Below are 25,106 nucleotides of genomic sequence, written 5' to 3' on the forward strand. Positions count from 1 at the left end.
TTAAAGATCTTTCATTCTGTAGTTTGATTACATGTGTCTCTTTGTTTGAGAGTGTGTGCGTGTGTGGGTGGGAGGGGAGGGTGGGATAGGATTTTTCATGCGATAAATTCTTGAGGTGCATGTTATTAAATCAGTGCAACACATTTTGTTTTGTTAAAACTTTAACTCCTACAGTCAGAAAAATGCATTGTATTCTTTACAAAGCTTACAAAACACTATTCACTCCATATAGACTGTGTTTGCCAAAGTGTGCAATACGCCGCACGGTGATCTAATGGTCTAGTCTAATGGAAATCATGGTAATCTAATGGAATACATTTGCTCTGCAGCGAAGATGAAAGGAACACATGAAAAGCCCCCGTGATTCACAACTGTTGGTAAAAGGCACTCTGCTCACATCCCTCAACAAGAGTGCAAATCAGTGGCATCAACATCAGCCGAGGTGTCACTGTGTGTCCTGACCAACAGCAAAAAAAGGTATGTGGGGGGACTGAAAGCTTGGAGTGACACAGTGAGTGCTTGAAACACCTCATGAAAGAGTGAAATTTTTCCCCAACAAAACAGGAAGTTATTAAGTAATAAATAGAAGTAAGATCACATCCTATAAAATGCATCTCATTCATTACTAAAAATGTATGTATATTTCAATTACATTTTTTTTCTCTGTTATCATAATCCATTATTTTATTTCATTATTTTTGAAATACAGCATTAAGGAGTTGACAGAATATAATTTGTAGTCCTGTAGCACATCTTGAACATTTATATTATGATGCAGTAAGGTGCCCACTGTTGTATACAATCAAGGTGTAAATTGACAACATAAATTACCATGGCTGCTCTGAGCGATAAAGCATGTGTAGACCGCAGCATCAGGGGTCAACAGAGGCTCTACCTTCACATAAAATGTAACGGCAGGTGAGCGTGGATGTTAAAGAAGCATCACTCAAATTGTCACATAGGGCAATGTTGAGCTCAGATTTCATTTTCTGATACTAACTCACTTTTGTTCTGTTTTGTTGTCGTTCTCAAATAATTTCTATATTTGTTATGCAAGTTACAACAAATGGACCATCACAGCAGCATTATAAAGCAAACGAAATGTGGGCCAAAAATTAGGTTAATAAAATATTTCAGTGAGTATAAATACTACAATACCAGTAGTAACATAAATATTGCAATTTTGACATTTTTATAACTCTATCAACATTTGGGCTGAAAGAAAAAGAAAAAGAAAATCTGTCCTCAGAGAAGCACAAGAGGAAAAATCTGAATCAATGTGCCAAGTGAATTTTATGGCAATCTGCCTTGGTTAACTTATGACATATTGTATCTTAAATTTAGTTGCCATTTTATCTTAAAAGTGGATAAAAAGGAAATCTCCTGGCAATGTGATCTCACACAAATAAACAAAATTATTACAGCCCCCTAGCAACACATTACATGGTGGTGACTCGTACCATTTTAAATTACATGTTGGTGGCATGGCTGGGTTTAGGGACCAAATCTGCTTGGTTGGGTTTAGAGAAAAATTGTGGTTTACTTCAAAACTACACTTTTTATACATAAGTATGCTGCAAAGTGACCTGACTATGTCACACAATATGATGCGACTACATAAAGGACATATGAAAAGTTAAAAGAAGTTAACAATGACTTCTAGTTTCAAATGGGACATGAACAGTGGTGTTCTGGGTGAGAGTCCTGTGTTTGTTTGACCCACCCTCAGCCCAGACCTCCCTCTGTGTGCAGACTGTCTCCCTTTTCATACTGCCTATAGGGTCACAACATTAACCAAAGCCTACTGCGTGACGTCTCGAACCAGGGAGGGATCCTAATCAACTTTGCAGTGACATTGCTTCCATGGTGCCAGCATGTAGTTATTACACTAAATGTGTCACCATGTTAAGTGGTTATTGCATGTGCTTTTGTGCAAAGAGAGAGAGAGAGAGAGAGAGAGAGAGAGAGAGAGAGAGAGAGAGCATCCTCTGGGAATCATCAATTAACTGCATCCCCAATCTTTTTTTTTTAATGATATTTGGGGCATTTTCCTTCTTGTGCTGGTCAAGGGACAATTTTGAGTAGACTGATGAAACCAGAGACCAGAGGTTCACTGAGAAGTCAGGCTTTGTGGACAAAGAATATCCATACCAAATTCCACAGCAGGTTGTTGAGAAATCTTATTGTTTTAAGCACAAACTGTCTGACTGACGAAAGTATTATGTCAGTTCATTAAGACTGATCGATTTAGATCAAGAAGGCAAAAGTCCTCTTGGAAACAAAGTCTTAGCCTCGATCAGAGAATACCTCCTGGTTCTGTTTAAACAAACTTTTCCAATGTCCCTTTGTTTCCCAAATTAGAACAAACTTATCTACCCATCTGCTTGCTGCACCACTCACTTTCCCTGCTCACCCACACAGTAAAATCCATATCAAAACCCTTCCAACATCATCCAACAGATACACACACTCCATAGAAAGGAAAATGCAAATAAAACATGATCATAAAAATGTATGCTAGACAATCAGATAAAATAGAATCGCAGATTGCCATAATGTAAGGGAGAAACATACATAGATCTTTTTTCCCCAATCTCTGCAGGCACCTATGCATTATTCTCTCAGTAGAACCGTGTGAAGCCCACCTTGCTGTGACAGGAGGTCTCTTATCTTGACAGTAGAGGCCTTTGGATTTCATTAGGCTTCAACAAAAATCTGCCTTTATTAATCTTTGCCAAGAATATTGAGCTTCCTTTACTGCAACTGTGTGGTGGTTTGGCACAGGATGAGAGCAACTATCATGCTGGAGTAGCTTCATTGCACTTTTCACTGGGTTCACTGCAGGGCCTGCCTCTGCTTTACGTTTATTACCCTTTTTACACCTATGATCTGTGAACATTACTGTCAGATGATGTGAATGTGAGAATCATCCAACTGTCGGCTGTTGCCTTACAATAGAGGGACACTGTTAATGTAAAACCTTTGCAAAGCACCCTCAACATATGCAATTTTAAATATTTGGGAAAAAAAATGCATTTTAAATCTTTATTTGTGTATTTTAATATAGTAAGTATTGTGCATAAATAAGGTGCTTTTTAAAGATTATTTTAAGTCATTGGTGTAGTGATGCATGTTAACAAAAAACTCCTATTTGCATAATTAACTCCAAAAACATATAAGCTAATATTATAAGATATAATAGATATATAGATTATAAGATAATATTAGCTATTGTGCTTTTCTATATCTTGTATCAAAGTTTCACATAATGAAGTAAATGTATGTAGTGTTTTCCTACTCGGGCTACAGTGTGATGCCGTAGTGTGCCTGATTACTTTTTATGGTAATCTGCTCTAGGCACACTACTGCAAGTGCTTACATTATGTAAGCACTACACTGCTACATGTAGCTATATGCTAACCTCAGGTAAACATGTAAACTCAGTTGCTCCACGATTTCGGATCATATCCCCTCTGGAACATGTCCAGTTGTGTTTAGAAGCTTTTATTGGTGATCTTTTTTATGGTAGACAGTGCAACCATTCTCTGTTATAGTGCTAGACTGGTGAAGGAATGAGTCCTAAAACCTGGAAATTAGGTAGTATTTTTGCAATCCCTCCCCTGTTCCCTCCACTCAAAGTCAATGTGTTTTTGGTTCAATACCTGAAATAAGATCTGTGTTTAACAGACAGATGATTTGTTGATGATGACAAGTCAGGCAACGATTTTGCAGTTTGGTTTAAGCCTTTACTTCTGCAAATTGCATTTAGGTTTCAAAAATTAAAATGTGGTGTTTATTTGGGAAGATTATCTTGCTAAACAAATTGTGTCAGTATCAACATTTGTTTATTTCCTGCAAAAATCGAAAACCCAATCAAAAACCCCATTAGCTAATGACCAGGGAATAAGCATGACACTAACTTACGCATCATCAATCTACAAAAAAAAAAAAAAACCCAAACATGCTGACCAATTAGAGTAGACTTTATTGGAGGGGGGCTTAAAGAGACAGGCACTGAAATGGACCCTTCTTGGACAATAAAAGAGAGAGAAATGTTTTGTTTGTTTACCATTAAAACATGTTAGCGCATTCTAGTAGAACCCTTAAATACAAGTATGAACCATATAATTAAGCATAACAGGCTCTCTTTAAAAATGAAACCACAGTTAAGATTGTTCTGGTAATAGAGGAACAGAACCAATTTAAAGGAAACACGAAGTGAGATAGTAAAACTCAGGTTCTCAGTTGTTCTGGCTGGTGACCTCTTAAGCAAATGTTTATTCATTAGCAACAGTACATGTATTTTGAAACATGAAATGAAAGAGTTTTTGGTTTTCTTTTAACCATTTGAATCAATTGATGAGTTAATTCAAATTATTAATTAACATCTACAAAATACAAAAAGGAAAGATTTGAGGAAAATCTTAAAAAGAGAAATAATTTTGTGCAGCAAAAATGTTTCTGCTCCTTGGGCCAGTTAGACCTTAAAAGACAGAGCAAGAAATAATTACTAATTACTTATTAAGAAAAAAAAAAAGAAAAAGAAGCATACTTTGTACACACATCTAAAGTACATTCCTCCTTAAAATAACTATGCAACCCCCTATGTCTCTGAATATGGATCAGTGTTATTCTTTTAGTTCTAGATCAGACACTGGGTGTGCGGTTCTAAAACATTAAGTGGGTCATGGGCCGCTCCCCTTCCCAATGGCAGATTGTGTCAGCAGGCACCGGACCAACTGGCCAGGAAGATCCTGTTTAATTTTTCACCATACTGCAATATTGTACGGTATTAAAATGCATAGAAAGAGGGAAGTCATTAATAAAGTATAGCACAGTTAGTCATATGCACACACACACACACACACACACACACACACACACACACACACACAAGAATACACATGCTGTGTTGACCAAACTTAACCGCAAATGTATGCTAATGCATTTGAAATTTAAGTGATGTATAATTAAAGTATCGTGCTGCAGTTTTCATTTACAATAATACATGTTTAAATCAAACATTTGAACTACTTATTGCACATTAAATTTAAGCTTTTTTAATTTTTCTCATTTAAAACTACTGTGGGTTAACATTGATCCATTCACTAATGCCAGCACACAGAATGATAAACCACTCCATGCAGCGCTCATTGTAGACCAAGCTCGCCCTGCTTGGCCCGCTTTGTTTTTCAAGAAGTTCTACTCGTTTATTTTTGGAGACTTTAATTTATGCTAAGCCTGTATTCGCCCCTCTGTGGGGTGCACTGACATAATGCTATAAGTCACACTAGACACTAACAATAGCCACAGGCCACTGGTCAGCTCTGTTTTTAGATGACTGTTGAATCATTTGAAAAAAGATGTCACTTGTTTGCTATTAAGTGCTTTGCCGTTTGCAGCCCGAGGCAGTGGCTGGCCAAGATAAATAACCTTCTTGCGATGTTAGCGGAATTCTTTCCTGGCTAAACAACTAAGCATGACAAGGGCTGCTGCACAGCGTTGTTTTAGCATTGCTCCTGATTTTGGCGTCAAAAGAAATGCTTGACAAAGACATTAATGTTTTATTACGGCCCATAAACACACTGTCAACACAGCCCACTGAGCTCTGCATGTCAAATTATATGGCTCAGGCATTGTAAGCATCAGCAAAGATATGGTATCCATCAATACTATGGCGTTTCCCATGAGAGTGTTTCCCACTCATTACTCAATTCTGGTGATCCCGCTAGCACGAGGGTGAAATGGCTGAAAAATAGATGGCACTCACTAGAGCACACACGTACCAATTGTGTGCATTTTTTAGACATGTCTGCAAAAACATTATTTCTGTCTTGCACTTTTTGCAACCTGTTTTACATCAGGAAATATAGTTTTATAAGAATTGCTAGAGGCATGGCTTTAGGGATGATCAGGGATAAGAAGAGTGCTAAATTATTACTCCCAAAAGTACAGTTGCTTTTTTTTAAAAAAAAAGTTACGCAAGCACAGGTAAAAGGGAAAAAAAAGCCAAAATGTGCTGCTGCACTAGAAGTGTTGCCTTACTAAATGTAGCCACTTTAGCCAGCAGCTACGTTTCAGAGAATTAAGAGCCAATCACATCGAAATGCATCACACCAGGCACGACCACTCCAAAAATGCCTGCTGGGAGCGCCTGTGGAGTGGGGCTATGTGCACACGCCTAAAAGTGACATTGATGAGCAGTGAGTCTGCAAGCCTTGCGCAGCAGCAAGAGAGGAGCACCCAACAGGTGCGCCATGCCATAGGGAAACAATGGTTTTGCTGGTGACACTGCTTAAATGGGGCATCTTGGTGTGATCGGCCCCTTAGACTGTTTAGTTGTTTGTTTATTTTTTTTTAATTGCATTGCATAAAATCAGCGTGCAAATGCAATTTTATTGTATGTCTGGTCAAGGAGATCAATTTGTTAGTGTACAATCCTGGAAAAACCAACCAAGTAATATGTGTTTCATCCATCTTTCAGTTTGAGTAGCTATCAACAATGCTTGGCTACGTCAACAAAGTTCCACACAACTCTGCTCAAATTTCAGCATATTTGAACTTCAAGTGCATCCCCACTCTGCTTGACACACACCACACCACATACACAATAATGAGGAGGTATGTGCAAATGTTGTTTTTCTGTGACAATGCCAATATGGCATTACAGAGCTGTGAGCATCACTGTCTTCAAAATATGCCACTTAAACATGTTGGATTTCTGTCAAAACATAATATTATTCCAAAATTTCATTATAATTACTTCAGGGCTGCCACCTTTTATTCATTGACCTTACTTACGCAACTGACACTCGCCACACGCTCTTGTATCCATTTTGACAAACAAATATATAATTGCACCCTAAAACACTCCCATCACACCAGCCACTGCTGGGATTTGTGTGATGGGGGCACTGTTCTGTGAAGAAAGCGACTCCTGAAATGGCTCACATGTGTGTGGATTTTGGCGTTTTATTGTATGTGTTGTTCTGCGTTTTGTAACTCGCTTGATTTTTTTTCAACTTTTTATTTTGCCTTTTTCAAATATCAAAAGAAAGAGAGAGAAAATATATATATATATAAAAAAAAATATATACATATATCATTTAAAAAAAAAATCATTAAATGAATAAGGAGTGAACGTAATAGTAATAACATAGTAGCATCCTGGGGGGGATGTTCCTTAATTGTTAGTTAATTGTTTTCAATGTGTTCATGGTTCACACTGACCCTAACTATTATTGTTTTTTTTGTTTTTTTTTGTTTGTTTGTTTTTAAATGTAACTGTTCATTTCAGGGAAAAAATAAGTACAACGTATAAGTATAAGTAAACATACATTATAATACATTGACAATTTCAATAATATATTTGGTTTCAATCACAGGTTTGCTCAAATTTTTAATGGAGTTATGTTATAATGACACTATGGCAATGTACCATTTCATAACATTTTACTTTACAGTTTTGGAGAAATTGAAAGTGAAAGTTAGCTCAAATCACATTACATAATAACATTGATAATTTTCTCATCGTCATGGCTCCTGCTACCCCTGTGTGTTTGTCTGTTGGGGACATGGTTTTTCCACACCTGGCTTTTGATTCAAGCTCCACTCCTGTCTTCAATCACCTCGTCGCCATGCAGTATAAGAACCCAGGGGCATCATTCACTCATTGCCAGATTGTGCTGCCAGATTCAGTGTTAGAAACTTCTCAGCCCCTCAGTGTCTTGATACTAGAGTTTTTTTCTTGTGTTTTTTGAGCCTACTTATCGATCATTTTCTCCAGTGCCTCAGATCACCAGCTACTGCTCCAACTCACCACCTCCACCTTAACCACTACACCCTGCAAGGCCTTCCGTTCGTCACTTTTTCACTCAACTCCTTGTCCTTTCCTCCTGCTATCTTTTCTAATGAACCCTCCATCATCATCCACACTTCCGTGTTTGAACAGAAATGACAAATTTAAATGGATTACTCCTCAGAATTACTTTGACTATGGTCATTATTTTTTCTTTTTAAATTGAAGGGAAAATTACGAAAACATCCTCATGTTAAAACTAGCTGAAATGTTCAATGTTATCACATTCAAGATTACTTTTTTCATGCAACAATAATAATGGTTTTGCCCCGAAAGCTTACTATGTGGATTCATTCAGAACTTGTACATACTATACCTTTTGTCAATGAGCAGCTGCAAATAAAGCATGCCTTCACCCACTCTCTCAGTTCACCGTTCAGTGTGCAAAGGTTATGCATCTATCTGATTATAAAGTCAGAGAGTGATAAAGAACATCTTGTCAAAAACTATTAGCTGACTTAAAATAAAAATGAAAAAATCCTTCTAGTATTCAGTTAGGAGCATTGTGTCCATGATGATATTTGATAAGTCGAAGATCAGCTCAAAGCCTTCAAGGCTAGGGTGTCTTACTGCTTCAGATCCTTCTTTAAGATGTTCAGAAATATGTTTAAAAAAAAAAAAGAAATTCAAAAGGCAAAACATGCTTTAATAATTGAAATTGAAACCAAAGCTCTTATCAAGTTTAATGTTGCCATCAAATTTTGACTGAAAATAAATCAACTAATTCACCCATTATATAAAAGGATGGCGGGACTAGATTTAAGTTGATGCTGATATTTTAAAACTGCACTAAATAACTGCTGCAAACCTTTTTCTGACATTTTTCTTTCAGCATACATTCCTACAACACATTGCTCGCAAGATGTGAACAAGTTAAAGAAAAACCACTCCCATTTCATTAAAGAAATATTTATGTGAGGTGATTTTTCATATGTAGAAATTATTTTCCATTCTAAGTTGCTCCTCTCTTCCTTCTCATCTCGTGTGCAATACTTCTCTAAATGGCTGGGGGTCAGCTGCAATATCTTTTTTTGTTGCATTGAAGTCCAAAAAAAAAGCAGATTCTGGAAGACAAAACAAATATTAACTTAAACATTATATTATATAACTTTGGTAACCAAGCAAGTTCAAGTACAGAACATAACATTGGAAAAAAAAAAAAAACTTCAATTGTGAATTTATTTTACAGTTGAAGTTTTTTTGTGTGTGAATTTACTTGTATTTAACATATTAAAAACCTTAAAAACTAAAAGTCACCTCATGCAATAACTACAAGTTGTCAGGTGTCTATGTAAACAATGTCAAACAATGTCAATTATGTTTTTCTTGCCAACAAATCTGAGACTGAGTTGAACAAAGTGCATGCTGATTATGGCAAGGTTTAAAGATGTTTTAGATTTTCTGCAATAAAAGATGCCTGTTTTGTTCTTTTAGTGATGGTTGTAAAGATCTACAACAAATACAACTGATGAACACACCTTGCAAAAACCCTGGCTCTGCCTTGCAGAACTCATGTATAATGTAATGTCCATCATGTTTTTAGCAGCAGGGTGTGTACAGTATGTGTTATGTGTAATGTATGTGTAATATTTTGTATTTGCAATTTAGACTCGGAAATTTCTTGGTGCAATTTGATACAGCTAGTGCTGTTTTGCTCTTATGTGGTTTGTTTTATTGTGACTGTGAGGGCATCTATAAGTACAGCATCTGAGTCCAAGACAAATTTCCAAGACATTGGAAACGGTTCCAAAACATCACCAAGACATTGGTATTGTATCAAGTGTTATTGTATCAAATGGTGTCAAATTGTATGTTTATTTATTTTTTTCTGATACGGCCAGTCAGAGTTGATTTGCCACATCTTTTGAAACAATCAATCCTGAAAATTATCCTGTGAGAACTGGAGGTCTCTGACCATCCTGTCTTCCCACTGGATCAGCAGACTTTTTGTTGCCACTGTCAGCTTAGTTACACTTATCCTGAAGAGTCTGCCTGGTTAGCCACACTAACACAGCATCAGCATCAGAATTAATCACTGAACTGTTAAATGGTCCAAAAAAAAATTTGCGCCAATACCAAAACAGCTTGTCTCTGTCACTGAACCTGTTAATAAGCATTAGGTAATGTTGGCAGTGCAATGTTAACAGAGTTAACATACTTGTTTGGATCCAAGTACAATAACTTCAGTTTGATCTGATTTCAACATCAGGAAATTGCTGTTCATTGACAGATTGATATAATTGCATATCATCTTGATAAAAATGAAAATGTAAGGTAATTATCAATAATGTTGCCTAATTGATGCATAAATATAGTGAATAGAATTGGTCTGAGTACAGAGCCTTGTGGGACTCCGTAGCGAACTTTAACATGCATGGAAGACTCATCATTAACATGTGCAAAACTAGTTTGAGTTTTATAGATCAAAAAAGGCAGTACAAAAGGCACTTTTATGATGTTGTCTCACAGGCTACTCAGTAGAAACTGACTAACTAATCATGAAATATCTCAGTTTTAACTGTGTCTAGAATCAGTGATGATTTGTGCCATGATTCAGACTGACAGATTTTTACTGAATGCCAGAAAAACACTCATTTCGGGGTCCGAGGTAGAGACATGGCTCACTGAGGTCTGCTTTGAAGGGCTACGTTTGATTCTTTGCCCTGGCACAAAGGAGAAAGATTACATTAATTAGGCCACTAGTTGAAGTGATAAGCCATTGCGATCATGAAAGGACGCTGTCAGTCAATGCCATAGCACAGAGCAAGTTTTGTGAGTAAAAAAAAAAAAAAAGTTGAAAAAAGCTCAGTTCTTATATGAGTCATTATTCTCCACATAAATTTCTGCCTGTGGTTTCATTATTACTGCATGCGCAGTCAGTCTCCATCTCCATTTAAACAACTTCAGTCAGTAGATCCCTCTGCTGGGAGACCTACACAGTCATTAAGATGCTGGTTTTAAATATAGACAAAATGTATCTTTCTTGGCAATATGAAATTTATTATTCTATGCATACTCTGTGTAGAGCAGCACTGAAAAATGATTCCGTTTGCATTCGAAAGGGCACCTGGACAGATGGTCCTGCACCAGCTGGACCTCTGTGTGTGAACATGTGACCCATTAAATCTCTGCATCGTGTTCCATTGTACCTGGAGATCTTGTTTGTGTCCATTTCCAAAAACAAAATAAGACATGATATTTTGAAGGAAATAGAGATGATATTTTGTCACAACAAATTACAAATTGATAGTGCAGAAATGGCACCTGACCAAGTATACAGGCACTGACCGTGCTCTTCCACATGAAAAAGGGCGAACTTCCTTAAAAATTGTGAAAAAAAAAAAAAAAAAAAGTTGTAATAATCGAGAGTTTAATCAGCACCCCTATGTATGTCATGATTTAGGAGGCTACCACAACATATACAGTGGTAGTTTCCTGAAGGCTGGGAGAAGGGGTCAGGGTAGCTAAGTGCAAACTGTTACTGTGTGGAGGTTTAGCCCTGCTATAACCCTAACAAAGCACTTTGCCAATAATTTAACCACTGACTTAACATTTGACATGCTGAACGTTGTTTCAAAGTTTTGTGCGATCTAATTGTGGTCAGGTCTGAATAAAATCAACGAGTGCATATAATCTTGGATTCATCTGAAGAGTCTGTGTTGCAGTGTTTGATTCCAGATGGAAGTGAATCGGTGTTGCATTCATGTACTGGTAATGTACTGTGAAATGCACACTTCCAGGCGACAGGTCTGCCTCATGATCACTACTCTGCCACATTTGTTCGGAATTAATGCACCCATTTGAACTGCAGGGAAATGCTGAGTCAGACAAATGGGATATTGCAATGGTGGTATGTTGCCCAGTAACGATGATCCCCAAACAATAGATGCAAATGACAAAGTATATAGGACTATTATTCTTCATGAACTTTTTTTTGCCTGAATTGAAAAGGCAAAATGATAAACACACTAGTGTGCATCCACCTCTATCGACAACTGTTCCTCTCTGTGGCTCCTATGGAAAATCCAATTTTACACACCATGGCTTTTGTAGATTACTTTCTATTTCTTCCACCCAATTTTTATGAAGACATTGTGATTTTATTAACCAGTAAATACAGTTCTGTGTCACATAGTATGCATAGACATACATAAAGATCCATCAAACAGAGGCTGAGAGACGGAGACGTGGATATTAAATCAGAGCAGTTAGTGCAAACCTGTTATGGCGTACTGTATCCTTTCCATAGTAATAACCCCCCCTCCTGCCACCACCACAGAACTCCCAGAACTATTAGCTGATAAAATGTTGCCTCATCTCTGCGTGTCTGTAACACTCAGAAATATAATGTTCATTATTTATGTCATGGAAAGGCAGCCGAAACATTCTCTTGACAGATTTGTTTTACTTTTCACACTTTTCTGGGTAATGCTTGAGAAGAGATGCTTTCTGCTTTGTAGTATCACCTCAGCATGACTCAGACAGAGTGAAAGAAACTGTGCAAATAAAAAAGATAATAGAAAGAATCAACTGTAATCTGAAAAAGTGACACTGATATTGTATGTTGATGTGAAATTGTGCAGATATATGTATGCAAACATGACAGCATCCTCTTCAGTTTGAATTCATATGGAACTATATGAATATAACTGACTCGTTTGGACTTCTTTAGTTTTTTCCGTTTTCTGTTTTTTTGTTTGGTTGGTTGGTTGGTTTGGGAGGTTAAAGCATCCATTAATGTAAGATAAAGAAAAAAGAAAAAAAAAAGATATTAAGCTAATTTAGTCAATCTAAAAGTTAAGATAATACTTTAGTAGCAATACTTATCTACTGTTCTCCAGAAATGAACCCACCCACCTGCTTTTTAATGAATTATTATTATTATTATTATTTATTGTTATTATTATTATTTTATTATTATTATTATTATTATTATTATAATAATTATAATATAATATTAATAATATTAATTAACAACAATATTTTTTTTTTGGGGGGGGGGTGATTATTGAAAAACAAAAAAAACTGCCTTTCTTTTGTTTCCTTAAAATATTTTTTGAACGCATCAGTGAATAATCCATTGATACATGGGAGAACAAAAAGATAACATGGGAGAAAATAATATAATGTTAACATGATTTTGCAGCAATGTTGAAATCTACTTATCTCCCAGCATACCCACCTACTACGGTCTAATCACCCTGCCCATATATCTAGCCATCTTCTTCTTCCATCCCTTTCTTCACCCCAACACGGTGTGTGTGTCAAGTGATGAACCATCCTCCATTAGCCTGGCTCACCTTCATGAGCAGCCTGGCACTGTGAACAGTGATTAAGCATACTTTCCACTGTGTAACATACTAATTTAGTAAAAGGCCCAAAGCATAGCAGCTCCCTTCAGTGATCATATTTTTCTCAGTAATTAGTGTGGCATTTTTGTCTCCTATGAGAGCAATCCATTTTAGCTATAATAAAGGGGTTCTTTGTTTAAAAGTGCTCATTTGTTTCACAGGCATATTGTTGGGATCACAAAAGCAAAGATTTGCCTGAGATTCTTGTCGGGTGTGCGCTCTTTCTATATACTTATTTTCTGAAATAAAACTCTTTGTTGGGGCTTTTGTCCTTTGGTAACTATGGCCTAACTCTGTAGATTAGCTCTACTGAGTGGTGCACTAGGCTGCTAGCATTTTTTAGCACATGTTTTGGTTGTGACTCTTACAACTTTACTATTTTGGTTCATCCTCTTGGGTCACCAGTTTAAGTAGTAGCAGGCGTTTTTTTTTCCTCCTTTTTTGCACAAAAAGAATAAAAACATTTTTAAGAAACGCTGTACCCCACAAGCATAACATTTCTAAAATTAGCAAAGTAGCTAGTGAACCTAGTTGAGTACTTTCCAGCTGAAGCACCAGGCAATTTTTAACATAGAGAACAAAATTAGGCCAAAACAAAAGTGAATACTGAACTGACATTAATAAGGTGATACATATATATATATATTTATATATATATATATATATATATATATATATATATTATATATATATATATACGTGTGTGTGTGTGTGTGTGTGTAAATATATACAACTTCAATGCTAATGTGGCTTTGTATCCCCTGAATGTGTAAATAGGAAACTTTAAGCTAACCATTTTGAAATACCAACTAAAATTGAAAATATGCCAGTGCTAGTCTCACATTTTATTTCTGCTGCCACCTAGTGGCAAAAAAAACAAACAAGCAAACAAAATAATTGCAGGTTTTACATTGTTAATGCACAACTTATGTGCCAAGTTATCAAATACTGCAGCTCTACCAGCATGTCAAAATATGATGCACCAGGTCCTCTCCTGCGTCAATTTTGGACTTTCATAACAGCATTTTACTTTACGCTTGTCTTTTTTCTGATGCCTATGTCTAGCGACAAGGCGGCAGTATTTGAAGAGTCGGGTTATTGCTAGTTGCGTCAACATCTGCCGCCACCCGATACGTATCATACCGCCACCTAATGTGCCTCTGTGCGTCAGTGTCTGACGCAGACTGACAAAACAGTATTATTTGACAAGCTGGGAGTAAGAACAGGCTGGATTGTGTATTGTAATGATGTGAGTCACACTTGCATCCAGAGCTCTACAGAGTAAAAGCGTAAAAGAATCCCTGAGTTCTGACTCACTACCAGAATGAGGAGGCTTACAATAGCTTACTGACTGCCAACTTAAGGAGCCAAAGCAAGATTAGACTGCATCCCACTAATGGAAACAAATCCATACAAGTATTCGAGGATATTCCTACAGGGATGTGGGATCAGTGCAGTGTCTTTGTTGTACACAGTAGTTTTTAATATGCATATAATATGCCTGAATCACTGTAATCAGCACAAAGTCCTGCTGAGTTTATTTTCACCTGCTTCAAGTAATTTATCTCCTGGAAAAACAAACAGAAAATCTGCTTCATTGTCATCCGTGTCATTTGTTCTTTGATCAGGCCTGTTAAGTTTGGGAGAACAGCTGCTCAGATCAGACTGCTTCTCATAATGTAATCAGAAAATCAACACGTTTCCAGAGTCCCCAGGTGGGTTGACCTGCTACAAACATTGCCGTTGCATAACAGGGAACTGAAAACAGTGGGTGTGTTCCGAGGTAAAGTATCACGCACATCAGGCTTCCTTGTAGCCTTTTGCTATTTCCTCAGCCTACTGAGCATAATTGCACAGGATCTTATTTATTTGCTGTGTGCCTGATGCTGTGAGTGCAGGAACAAGATGAGGCAGAATATTTAAAACACAAAATAGAGAACTTTGTATTTCTAAATGAAGATACAAGCTGTGAAACACCTCGCCATTTTTCTAGGAGGGGTTTAGCTGACGACTAATGAGCTGCTGAGAATATAGAAAGATTATTATGCTATACTTTTTCTGGACAATGGAGATTTTTTGTAAATGGTGGATGGTGAGAAGAGTGATGGCAAGATGAGCGTCCTCAATACTCCCAACCTCTTAATACGAGTTCTCCTCCTCCTTACAAATCCCAACAGGGCTTAGGAATCGACACCACACTGTGTAGCGTTCACAGTATTTAGGATTAAATCCATCATACGTTGTTGGTTACTGGCGTTTATGATGCAGATTCTACATACTGAGGCTGGAAATTGTGGCTTTTGAGGGAAATGCTTCAGTAAATGAAATTTTGTACAGAATTTAAGTCCACGTACCTCTCCGGATTGATTCTAATAACCTTGAGGATAACTTTTCCTATAGCACCAGCATCATGTCAGACTTTGAATTTGTCCGAGAATTTGATTTGTAACCAAATGACTGAAAAAGTAACAAAATCCCTATCAGCACTGAAGCAAATGTTAGCATGTCAACACACTAAGCTAAGATGTCCAAGCAAGCGAGCAAAACGTTATTTATATAGCACATTTCATTTCAGGTGGAAGCACAATGTGCTGCACAAAGTGTGAGGTAGAAGTAGCAAATACATTAAAAAAAAAAATGAAATAATATTTAAGATGAAAAATATATCAATAACAGATACAAAGGTTGAGTCAGACTGATTTTTTTTTAATCAAATAAACTAATAATACTAAAAAATACACCATTAAAGAGGATAATACATATGAATTAAAAGCCAATGAGTAAATGTCAACATAAACGTAAACTTTACGCATACCTGTTTAATGCATGCGTGTTTCTGCAAATATTCTTATAAAGCTGTAGTCTTTAGCAACACAGCACTTAAACAACACAGATTATGGCATGATATTGAAAGATTTTGTTACTGTTTTTATATACAAATTATTTGGAAACTAAATACATCTTTACCATTCTTGAAAAAAACAAACAAACATTTCTTCTGATTATAGATTTATATATATATTAAAATATATATATATATATATATAAATATATATATATATATATATATATATATATATATATATAAAATATGTAAAAATGTTGTTTTTTTTTTAAACCTGATTATATATTATATGTCATGTTTCTATTGTACAATATCACATATACATATGTATCGTCTTATTGACAGGCGCTGCAGTTGAATGATGAGAGAAAAATCCAAGTGGGAATATTTGGGGGATTTTTTTTCTTTTGACTGATATTGCACTTTTACATCCTTATTCTCATCTTTATTAAAAAAAAAAAATTAAAAATTAAAAAATTAAAATTAAAATAAAATCCAGTGATGGCACCCACCAAACCCAAATGAAAGAGCACAGTAAAAACAAAGCACTGTCACTTGAGTATGGGCAATACAACATTGTTATACACACTGCTTGTGTTACTCCAGCTTTGTGGTAAAGACTGGACGGTTTTTGTGGAAGGTTTTCAGCTGAAGCAGTTCTGTTTCTGGAAAAAAAAAAAAAAAGTATGATAATCTTTTATTCTGCTGTAGATTTTATAACAGGCATCTTTTTTTCAATTGTATTTTTTTTTTTTTAAAATAAGAAGCATAAGCCACATGAAATAAACAAAGTATATGCTTCATATAGTTTTCATGTATTGTCATTTTTTCTCAGTTACCTGAGTTTTGTCTCTTTTCTGGTTCATAGTAAAGCTATACAAAAGAGGGCTCTTATATAACTGATAAAGTGGCATCTTTAGAAAGAGATTTTTTTTTAACCTTCTGAAAATGTAACACAGGCACATACATTTTAACTGTCTGACTTTTGATTTTTATATACATGCATTTTTACATGAGTAATTGTATATTTATCATTACAAAATTTATTTGAAGGAAGGTTACTTTCACTTGAGTTAATGCATGCTAGTATTCTTTCTAACTCTGCTGATTTCATTTCTGACCTTTGAGGACAATGATGATGATGATGACGGTTCGGTTAGGTACATGTGTGATTAATTAATGACATGTGTGCTTTAAATAGCCACTGTTGCACTGAAGTACGCAGCCTCACAACAGACAATTGGTGAAATCTCACTTCTAACATTGTTTTCCTCGCTGTATGTGAAGACTGATGGAGCTGATTAGAAGCGTGTCTACTTTATGTCTATTAGGGGCTCACTGTGGAAATCAGTGGAGTATAGAAATCAGGCTGGTGCTTGTGCATGCAATCTCACACATTTACAAAGCGTGTAACACAGTGTGTTGGACCCCTGCTGTTTGGAAATGTAAAAGCTTTCATGATATGAATATACTGTAAGTCAAATAAATTTGATATCAATCTGTGACAGAGGGGAGCAAAACAGACATTTATTCATAAAAATGTATATATATATATATATATATATATATATATATATATATATATATATATATTTTGAAGTTGTTACACTAACCACATGAAAGATGAAATTAATGAAATAAAAGTCTGCACAAAACGCAATGTCGAGAAACACACAAGTGTATCGTGGAACAACAGGAATGTGAGTGAGTGAGTAAAACAATCCGGCTGTGAGATAATGAGACGGATCGCTGACGAGATAATGAAAGAAGAGATGAATAGATAACAAAATTACCTGAAATATTTATAACCTCTGTCTCTTTCATCACTGCTTTCCTCATAAGCCATTAAAGGGCCCTTTTGGGACCTCTTAATTGAGTTCCTTTTCGGAACAGAATATGAAAGGCTTCTTTTTATTCCCTTCCCACCCCTTTTCATCTGGAGAATGGGCTGATTAAAACACGCAGAATGGAAGTTCTAGTGGGAAAGTTCATTGCAATCAGGGGTGCAACTTGAGTGATTAACTCAGTCTTCTGTAAGACATTAAGTGGACATAGTTATTGAGTCTGGACAGACGGCAGCTTTACACACATCCTCAAGTCTTTACAAGGCCTGCATATTCCACTGAGGATACAAAGTGAGGTGATGTTTTTCTTTTTTCTTTCTTTTTTTTCTGGGAATTTGGGTAAGGTTCACATTCTACAAGGAAGAAAGGTACACAGTGGGCATTCCAAAATGCTGATTCCAGTATTTGTAAAATCAGTACATTAAAGTTTACTATTTTTGGCAAAAAAAAACCCAAAAGTATTTCTCCAGCAGATTGTACTCTTTTGCCAAAGCATATTTATATTTATATTATTTAATATTTTAATCCTCTCTCCTGAAAATTAGAAAAAAAAATAGAAGGATAAAATAAAATAAAATAAAATAAAATAAACAAACAAAAAATATTAAAAGGAGAGTTCCAATTTCCAAATCAGTAAAGCATTTCTGAGCAAAGGAGCTGCTGATCTACAGCTGCTTCGATCAGCCATTCAGCTAGCTTCCATGTTAGACTCCAGCCTATTTCTCCAAACTAGAATCATGCCAACTGACATCAACTGTATGAAACACACTTACCATGTATACGTACCCCGTAGATCCGAACTTCAAAAAATCTGAACTTTTCCATTAAGCTGTCAGCCCCCCAAATCTAGTTATTAAATTTGTTTTACCACAAACTAAAGCCTGGGGCGTGGTAGCACCCCAGTACAGGAGTGCTGTTGGGTTTCTGGATCATAAATGAAGCTGCCATCAGTGCTCAGTGTAGCTGATGAGAACATAGATGGATATGGATAAGGGATTATAGTCATACTTTTGCCTCCCATGGACAGGTTAAATTCAAGTAACACACAAACAACTTAATAAAACCAGTTTAGTTGCAGTGAGCCTACCAATTTCCACAGTGTCTTCTGTTACGATAGCTTTTTCACAGTCTGGCATTTCCGCTACCAGTGATAGTAACTGCAAATAACCAACACTGATATTTCTTGCTTACTGAGGATAACTACTGATAACAATACTGAGGAAAACCAAAGTGCTATTGTCTCCGTGTTTAGCTTGCAAAATGGTTGGTGCAATTCCTTTTTATGTGGAAAATTGAGCCTTCATATTGCTGGGAGATTGTACCTGGTGGGGACAGAATTGCATAGTGAAAGTGAATCTTATAGGGCAGATGGTGTCAATATGCTATAGCCATCACATTGTGCAATCAACATTTACTTCAAAATGATAAGTTCAAGCAAAAAGCTTGTCTATTTCCACTTTAATTATGAGTTTTAATCGATCCCACAATATCCAAATAAGAAAACAAGTCAATGTCTTTGTATTGCCTATGTTTTTACAACCCATATTTTCTCCAACAAGAAGGATATGGAATTATCAGGCTGGATTTTTATTATTATTATTTTTTTTTTATTTCCATACCAGACATCCACATGATTCATTCACCTGTGACTGATGAAGGAGCAGCATATTCATTTGCCTTTTTTAAGAGTGGAAATGAAGAGCCAGAGCACTGGAAGCAATACTTTGACTGATTAATCACTGTTCACTCTGCCATCTACAAATGCCGAGCAGATGGTCTGGCATCGCTAAAATTAAACTGCTAACAAATATGCAGGTAGCGTTGTGGATGTGACCTCTGTGGCAGCCGCTGTGTTGTTGTCGAGCTCCTCTATTGTTCTGTCGCCTCAGAGTTAGGAGAGATGGCCACTGCATTGTTGTGAAGTGCAAAAGCATTGTGTGAAGAGCGTGCACCTGCATGCGTGTAGGAGGGAGAGGGAGGAGATTGTGGTTTTCCTAGGGTGAGAGATTTGGATTATTTCATTGCTTCTTTGATGAGATTTGAAAAAGCAAATTGTCCAGGGATGTGATTTATTACATTACATGAATAGGGGGGAAAAACACAAAAAATGTATACTCCTACTGAGCAGTGAAGGCACTTTTTTTTTTAAACAAGAATTTCTCTTTGTCTGTAACATCGGGGAATAACCAAAGTGCCGTCATCACAGGGCTCTGCTGTGTTTATATGTAAACCATAAAAAAAAGGCTACTGAATGATGCTCTGTTGTCTGGAACATCAGCAAATGCATCCATCCATCCGAGTGGATGTGTCTGAGGACATTTCCACAGTGGATTTCCTGTGCAGGAGAGTGGATGGGTGATACAACAAAATGAGAGGCCCAACTCTCCATAGATCTCATTAGACCGGTCATAACATTGCAACAATAGTGGAAAGCATACTCATCTGACTCCTGTCCCCCCTCCCTCCTGCACACTGCTAAAGCCTTTACATCAGCTGTTTGCACCATCACAGGCTCTGGGTTAAAGCTACACACAGTGTGAATGGCTAACTGTGGTTGTCTACTGACATGTTTACTCGTTGAGTGTTCCACAACAGCCCACCATCATTAGCCTGCTTTACTGTGTTGCTTATAACGGGGTGTTTGTTTTGCTGAGATTTATGCAGAATAAATGGAAAAATCTGTTTTGTTTTTTTTTTTTTGTTTTTTTTCTCTGCGCATAGACATTTGGAAGAAAATATACAGGATTTCAAGGGTGCTGAGTAATGTATTGGACATAAAGGATAAGGACGAAGAGTAATGTGGGTGGGGTTCCAAATTTTTTAACCCTAAGGGCTAGGGTAAGGGTTATTAGATACACTTGAGGTTAACCCTCTGAAGCCTAAGCCAAATTGTTGGATTTCCCTCGAAAATATGGGGAGAAGACAACTTCATAATGAGACATTTCCCAAGAATTAGCAAAAACTTCGAAGTTACAAGAAAATTACCTTGAAATAAGAAAAAACAACATGACTTTATATATAAAATGATTATAATTGTAAATATAGTTTTCTGGATATTTTTTCCCATTTTTTCTGAAAAGTTTTCTTTCTTAATCCTTCATTTTTTATGAAAAAACAAACAAACAAACAAATCTTTAGGTAATGTTCCTTTCACCTTTTATTTTTTATTTTTCTCGCAATTTTATGAAAATTTCCTGGCAATTTGGTCATTATCTTATTTCCATACGAGTTCATATGTTTTCCATATGTTCCATATCAAACCAATTTGCTTATTTTTGCCAGAGCTGAACCCTTTACAGTTCATACATCAGCCTTTTCCAAAATTAAACAAACTATAAACCAAAGCGTGTTAATACCGGATATTGCAGGGGGAGTGCAAATTCCATAAAACAAAAAAATATGATATTTGTGCCTCTGTTTGGTGGCACTGATATCACTCCGCTGTGTATTCTCCATATTAATGAACCTTTCTATCACACTAAAACAGATTATCTCAGCACTGCATTTATTACAAACACCAGTGTAAAGGCAGCATAATGGCAGAGTAATTATGAGCTGTGAATTGAAATATAGATTCACATCATCACTATGCAAAATTGTCAACAACAATATGTGCTGTCTGTGGGGAATAGATATGGGTTTCTTTGGCTCTGCATCTTTTTATGTCTCAATTACTTTCTCTTTTTATTTGCTTTTATTTATCTATTTGTTTGCTGTAACTTCATGTGGAAATGAAAAAAACAGAAAGTAAAGGCATGTTTAATCCCTACTTCCAATCGCCTGATTTAGATGTCTTGATTTCATCTAAACCAATGATATTAAAGACAGATCCTTGGCCAGTTGTGTCATATTTCAAAAGAGAATAGTGGAGAAGGAAATTCTGATATTAGTACCTACACAATGTATTAACAGAGGAGTCCAAAGCCATGCTAGCAGCTCTTTGACGCTGCTTTTAGACACAGCAGTGCTTTGAGTGAAATATATATAATATAACATCAGCATGCTAACATTCTCAAAAATAGCAACATTAACGTGTTAATGGAAGGGTATCCTTTTGCCAACTGTTTCTAATCTCAGATCAAATATTTTAAAAAGAATGAAAAAATAAGATGGACTGTTGTCTCCATCTCAATAGCCACACCAAAGAGATGACTTTAAATGTGAGACTGTGCTCTGAAAGATGACCACATAGGTTGTCTGTGAAAGCAGTTTATTACAATGAATGTTTAAGCTTATTGTTAGGTAGTGACTTCTGGTGGAAGTAGCAATAATAAAGGGAGCAGAGGAGGAAGTCAGGTTACATAGTACAAAGAGTAAAAGAGTCCATCTAAGCAGGAAGTTGGGATGAATGGATCAAAAACCAAAAGTCAACATTGGGTTTATTTAACTACGTAACATAGTTAACCATGTATTTTCACATGACATGCATCATACATACATTGCATGACTAATATATAAGCTAAGTTCCTTAACAAGCTGCTTTTTCAAACTCCAACCACGATTTTTTTTTTCAAACCTAACCAAGGTTTTTCGTTTTCTAAACCAAAAAAGTCACCACATGTGCAAAACTCCAACCATTAACGGCAACGCTCTTTCATACTTAAAGGACAGAAAAAGCTGATTTCTGCTGACTTCCAAAATGACATACATTACCACCCTAATAGTCACAGTTTTAAACATGTCCTTAACATTATGGAATGGACACTGTTATGCTATAAATCTTTGCGGTTAAAATTAGGCAATAAAACTAGCTGGTTAATTTTGACTTCATATAAGTACCTTTGCGAGTTGTACAAACCCCAATTCCAATGAAGTTGGGACATCCGTTGTCATATTTTGCGCTTCATAATGCGCCACACATTTTCAATGGGAGACAGGTCTGGACTGCAGGCAGGCCAGTCTAGTAACCACACTCTTTTACTATGAAGCCACGCTGTTGTAACACATGCAGAATGTGGCTTGGTATTGTCTTGCTGAAATAAGCAGGGACGTTCCTGAAAAAGACGTTGCCTGGATGCCAGCGTGTGTTGCTCCAAAATCTGCATGTACCTTTCAGCATTAATGCTGTCTTCACAGGTGTGTAAGTTACCCATGCCATGGGCACTAACACACCCCCATACCATCTCAGATGCTGGCTTTTGAACTTTGCGCTGATAACAGTCTGGATGGTCCTTTCCCTCTTTGGCACGGAGGACATGACATCCATGATTTCCACAGACAATTTGAAATGTGGACTCATCAGACTACAGCACACTTTTCCACTTTGTGTCAGTCCACCTTAGATAAGGTCAGGCCCAGAGAAGCCGGCAGTGTTTCTGGGTGTTGTTGGTATGTGGCTTTTGCTTTGCATAGTAGAGTTTTAACTTGCACTTGGAAAACCATTGTCAGTTAACAGTTCGTTGCAAATGTTGCAACGAACTGTTAACTGACAATGGTTTTCCTAAGTGTTCCTGAGCCCACATGGTAATATCCTTTACAGAATGATGATGGTTTTTTTTAATGCAGTGCCGCATGAGGGATCAAAGGCCATGGGCATTCACTGTTGATTTTCGGCCTTGCTGCTTACGTGAAGAGATTTCTCCAGACTCTCTGAATCTTCTGATGATATTATGGACTGCAGATGATGAAATCCCTACATTCCTTGCAATTGTTTGTTGAGAAATGTTGTCCTTAAACTGTTAGACTATTTGCTCACGCAGTTGTTCACAAAGTGGTGAACCTCGCCCCATCCTTGCTTGTGAACGACTGAGCCTTTATGGGATGCTCCTTTTATACCGAATCATGACACTCACCTGTTTCCAATTAACCTGTTCACCTGTGGAATGTTCCAAACAAGTGTTTTTCAAGCATTCCTCAACTTTCCCAGTCTTTTGTTGCCCCTGTCCCAGCTTCTTTGGAACGTGTTGCAGGCATCAAATTCAAAAGAAGTGAATATTTGCAAAAAACAATAAACTTTATCAGTTTGAGCATTAAATATATTGTCTTTGTAGTGTATTCAATTGAATATAGGTTAAAAGGGGTTTGCAAATTATTGTATTCTGTTTTTATTTATGTTTTACACAATGTCCGAACTTCATTGGAAATGGGGTTTGAGTATTATCACGTATGTCACATGATAGATACATACAATGTACCATCGTAATTAAAAGAAGTCAATGTTGACCTTAGGCCATAAACACCTGTGTCCTGGGTTTTAGTCAGGGGCTTGTTTGACCCATCAACCATCCTTCCGACCTACCTATAGGAACCTTTACAATATTTTTACAATATTACACAGACTCTGCCATTTTTTTGTAACGTCCCCTCACTTCCTCATCTGCTCTTGTAATAATTACTACTGCCACTAGAGGCCATTGTAATAAGCTGCTTGCACAGTCTACCTCAATAGGCTTTTTAAAAACTTTTATTTTTATTTATCTTTTTTTTTTTAGGTGAGATTGGTTTCATTTACAGTAATATACAACCTCTTATTTAGTTATGAGGATGTGTTTATCTCCTCCCACCAGTAGGGACACTAATTTAGGAGACATTCTTGTGGGTCATGTTAGCATGTAGGAAGAAATTGCCTTTGTTTTTATGTGGGTTGGAGTACTTTGGAGTTGAAAAAATAAGTGATTTCAGTTGAACCCTTTTTTCTTTTGAACAAAATATAACACTCCATATGACTTACCTGCACTAATCCACAATCTGATTTATCAACATCTTGACCTTTTTTTACTTTTAGAAACAGTAATATTGACATGAGTGGGGTCAAGGGTCATTCTGCTGCTTTCTTCTTCATCGTCTCAATGAGACTGTCCATTAAATGCTGGCACTGCAAATAAGCACTGATGAATTTTTAGCTCTAATCCAATTAATATGCCTTAAAATGAAAGAGAGAAAAAAAGTAAAAATTAACAGGAGCTAGAGATCCTGATGCTAGCATTTGCCCTCACAGACACACCACATTATCAAATGTTTAGAGATGCTCTCACATACAAGCACACACAAAAATAGAGACTTACATGACTAACCGTAGCTCTTGGCTTCTCCCATAGTCCCACACTGCCCAAAGATACTCTTCTTCATTTAGCATTCAAAAGCAGACCAGTGAACCTTGCATCCGCGATCTAGCAGCCCCTCGGCCCCCCACTGACTCCACCTCTGCTCCTTTATGACCTGCTGTGTATCTCAGATGATGGCCTTGAGGAGCTATCATACCGGAGAGT

The 25,106-nt window shown here is 36.6% G+C and overlaps 1 pseudogene; it reads right to left on the reverse strand.

Moving 5' to 3' along the window:
* LOC121944313 overlaps positions 1-23,681 on the reverse strand; it is a 45,920-nt pseudogene extending 22,239 nt beyond the window's left edge.
* Between the last annotated feature and the right edge of the window lie 1,425 nt (positions 23,682-25,106).

This window comes from Plectropomus leopardus, chromosome 1, assembly GCF_008729295.1.
Source record: "Plectropomus leopardus isolate mb chromosome 1, YSFRI_Pleo_2.0, whole genome shotgun sequence".
In the NCBI taxonomy this organism is placed as follows: domain Eukaryota; kingdom Metazoa; phylum Chordata; class Actinopteri; order Perciformes; family Serranidae; genus Plectropomus; species Plectropomus leopardus.